The following is a 4,486-nucleotide window of genomic DNA, read 5'->3' on the forward strand; positions in this document are numbered from 1 at the left end:
TGTGTGTGTGTGTACATGAGTCGTTTCGTGGTGAAATCAGGGACTTGTCAAAATAATCAAATCTAAGAAAATTTGATCTGTCCTTTGGCGATCGTCATCGATTTTTTTTTTTATGTGCGCCAAAAACCTTTTACGTTCAGGTAAAAACACATTCCTGCATGCATTTTACAGGGGGGAAAAAGATTGTGGAAAAGCACAAATAATGTAAATGGGCAGTATTCGAGGACACTACAGCTTTGAAAGCAAAGATAGTACATAACAAGATAGTTCACTCCTCTCTTTGAGCCAATTAAAAAAGTGTCCTCAAATCCGGTGGCACCCTCTTCGGGAAAGTGCGGACTTTGCGAACAGTTACCCTACTTGTTTGAAAAACAATAAAAACGAAACAAACAAACTGTGGTATTCCTCAAAGAGGTTGTCAATAGAACTAGAGGTCTTAGTTATGACGTCACGTGTGTCAAACTTGAGGGGCGCGCCGCCGTTCTGGAGAAGACCAAAAGGCCAGTCGGTGCTCAGCCACACTTTTCAATCACGGATTAAAGTTAAAGATATTCTGCGAAGTCTTTTGATGTTGATTTCTTTTTCATGTGATTTGCCTATCGCTAAAATCTACTCATAGGGATTTTGGGGACCTTTAAATAAACCAGATAATCTCAAAAACAATGCAAATAGGCCTTTTACATGCTGAGACCATTTGGGTGAGTAAGATTCAGAAAAAAGAATGAATGAGATAGACTTGATGATCACTTGCTAATATAAAAAAAACACCAGGGAAAAACAAACAATGCCTCAGATCATATCCTTCTGTTCATTTGAAACCCATATTTAAGTGCATTTATATTTCCCCCACAATCTGTCAACAGGTGCGGTATTGTGTACGCGTGTATGTTATATGATTAAACAACAACAGCAAACAAAAATAAAACTTAAAATAAAACTGAGCTGAGTTTCAAGCTCTATGAAAACCTAGGCGTTGCAAGGGACGTGCAGCGTGACCGTGCTGTTTCTAATCCTCTCAAAAATGGCGACAACGTGAGCTGAGTGGGGCCGCACAGCCATAGTGAGTTTACGTGAGTGACGTCACAGCTGCCACCTCTATATGGCTCTTTTCGTCTATGCAGACAGTCGATTTAGCTTAAGATGTTCTCAAGGTTGTCTTCATGCAGCTTCTTTCATGGCTAATTCTTCCTATGTTGGAAGCGCAGATTCTGTCGCAGTGCTTGCATGTCAGTGTCGTAGATCGAAGCTCTGTATTTCCGCTGTTTTCCTTTCGTCGTTGGCGCTTCTCAGCCTGGTTGTTTCTAAGGCTGTTCTCTAGCATTTTAGTTCTTTCGTTTATCATTTTCCTCTATGTTTTCCGGTCCTCAGCTATTTCTTCCAAGATGTTAACATCTACTCCAACCTTAGATAAGCCATTTTTGCAGGTGTCTTTGTACCTCAATTTTGGTCTTCCTCTTTGTCTCTTTCCCTGGGAAAAGTTGCTTCGGAATCCGGTTATCATCCATTCTGTTGACATGGCCAAGCCATCTCAATCTTTTTAAACACAGGATAGGTGTCATGCTCTGGAAGTTTGCCCGTGCCAACACTTCAACATTTGTAACCTTGTCGCGCCACGAAATGCCTAAGATCTTGCGGCAGCATCTGAGATGGAAAATGTCGAGGCACTTTTCTTGTCTGCTGTACAAGGTCCATGTTTCAGATCCATAAAGGAGTGTGCTGAGGACACATGCTTCGTAAATCTTGATCTTTGTTTTGATGGTTAATCTTTTGTTTTCCCATGCTCGTTTTGTCAGCCTTCCAAAAGTTGTTGCTGCTTTCCCTATCCTGATGTTGATCTCATAATCAAGAGATGTTGTAGAGCTGATGATAGACCCCAGGTAACAGAACTTGTCCACTGTCTTAGGTTCATTGTCGTTCAGCCATACATGGCTCTGCTCTGCACCTTCTTGGGTAAGGATGACTGTTTTCTTAACACTGATGACCAAGCTAAAGACCTTGCATGCTGTTGATAGCCGGTCCATTGTTGTTTGTAGGGTTGATTCACTGTGAGCAACAAGAGCAGCATCATCGGCGAAGAGAAAGTCTCGTACTGTTGTTTTGTTGATCTCAGTCTTGGCCTTGAGTCGAGCAAGATTGAAGAGCGACCCATTAGTTCTCCAGTGGAGGAAGACATCCCCTGGTGAGTGACTCTTTGAATGCGTGTTGCAGTAAGACAGCAAAATAAGTGCTAAAAAGGGTTGGTGCTAAGACACAACCTTGCTTTACTCCGCTATTGATGTTGAAACTGTTTGATGTAGAACCGTCAAACTGAATGGTGGCCTTCATGTCTTCGTGGAATGAGATGATGAGATGTAGCAGTATTGGGGGACAGCCAATTTTTCCAAGCACCATGTACAGTCCTGATCTACTGACTGTATCAAAATCCTTTGTCAGATCGACGAACGCAGTATGTAATGGCAGTCGTTGTTGCCTGCATTTTTCTTGTAGCTGACGAATAGAAAAGATCATGTCCATTGTTGAGCGGTTTGATCTGAAACCGCATTGGCTCTCTGGTAGGACTCTTTCTGCTAGTTTCTGAAGTCGCTTCAGGATAATCCTAGCGAAAACTTTTCCAGTGATGCTTAACAGTGAGATACCTCTGTAGTTGTTACAATCTCCTTTGTCCCCTTGGTTTCCGTAAAGTGTGGTGATTTTGGCATCTCTCAAGCCATGTGGAATGTCTGCTTTCAGCTAACAAGTCGTTAGTAGCTTGTAGAGATATGGGAGGAGGGTCTCTTTGTTCTCTTTCAGCACTTCAGCAGGTATATTGTCATTTCCTGCTGCTTTTCTGCAAGTGAGTTCATCGATTGCAGAGGAGAGTTCTTCTTCTGTTGGTGTTGTATCAAGTTCTGACATTTCGGAGAGCTGAGGAATGGCCTCATGTAGCTGTCTATCAACATGTCGCTCCTCTGAGTATAAGTCTGAAAAATGTTCCACCCATCTTTCCATTTGTTTCTTCTTGTCTGTCAGCTGTTCACCTGTCGCAGACTTTAGAGGTGCTACTTTGTTTGCTGTAGGTCCAATAGCAACTCTGATGTTTTCATACATTTTCCGGATATTACCTGTATCGCTGGCCTCATGAATTTCTGAGCATAACTTGTCCCAGAACTGATTAGCACACTTTCTGGTTTCTCTTTGAAGGTTGGATTTAGCAGCACGTAGTTGTTGCCTTGTACTCTCAGTTGGTTTTGTGTTGTGTTCTATCAGGATCTTACGCTTTTTCTGGAGTAGAGTTGCGAGTGTTGATGCACTGGCCTCAACCAAGTCCTCCTTGTAAGGTCTTTCTATTCCAAAAGTAATCGACGCAGAATTATAAATTGTTGATCTCATGCTATTCCACATGTTGTCTGGGGATAAGCTATCTAGACGTTGGAGCTCTTCTTTAACACGTTCTTGAAATTTTGCCTTTAACGCTGGGTCTTTGGTATTTCTTATGTTGATCTTATGTTTCTTTTGTTTTTCAGCTCTTGGGGTTTTCTTTGTGACTATCTTTGCCTTAGCTATAACTAAAAGGTGGTCTGTGTTGCAGTCTGCACTGTAGAAGGATCGTGTTTGCTTTACCATGTTGGCATCTTTCTTTCTGACGATGATGAAGTCAATTTGGTGCCAATGGCCTGATCTTGGATGGCACCAAGAAACCTTGTGTCTGTCCTTGCCACTGTAGAAGGTGTTAGTGATGCAAAGGTTGTTATTTGTGCAGAATTCTAAGAGTCTCTGACCATTCTCGTTAATTTTTCCCTGCCCAAAAGGTCCAAGGCAGGTGGGTCATACTTTGTTTTCAGTACCCACTCTTGCATTGAAGTCGCCCATGAGAAACAGTTGGTCTGCTTTTGGGGCGTTGTTGATTGCATCCTGAAGTTCCTCGTAAAACTGGTATTTTTTCTCATTTTCTATTGTTAGGGTTGGGGCGTAGGCGCTGATGAAGTGAGCCTTTCCAGTTTTGGTTTCCATTTCCATGACAGTGATACGTTCGGATATACCTTGGGGGGTGCTGATCCTGTACAGCAATCTGTTGTGTACTGCAAAGCCTACACCATAGATTCTCCTCTCATATTCCCCAAGAACCCTCCAAAAGAATGTGTAGTTTCTTTCCCTGGTGGTACCAGAGGTAGCAAGTCTTGTCTCTTGCAGGGCAGTGATGTCTACATTGAGTCGTGTGAGCTCCCTGTCTATGATTGCTGTCTTTCTGGTGTCCTCTGTTTTTTCCAGGTTTCTAGTGTCCATTCCGGTTGTCATTGTAAGGTCCCCAGTTTCCATGGGGTTAATTTTACTCTTTTTTTTTTGCCTGATGCTGGATCAGCACCTTACTGACTGGGGGCTGCCCAGTTTAAGACGCCCTGATCAGTGTGACTGAATAGTCACTCCCATCGTCAAAGATGACCCGTGGCAACATCCTGTTTCGCCAAATAAGGATGTCTTATAACCCGTAAACTGCCACCTCTAGTGT

This window comes from Aplysia californica, unplaced genomic scaffold (genome assembly GCF_000002075.1).
Source record: "Aplysia californica isolate F4 #8 unplaced genomic scaffold, AplCal3.0 scaffold00002, whole genome shotgun sequence".
NCBI lineage: Eukaryota > Metazoa > Mollusca > Gastropoda > Aplysiida > Aplysiidae > Aplysia > Aplysia californica.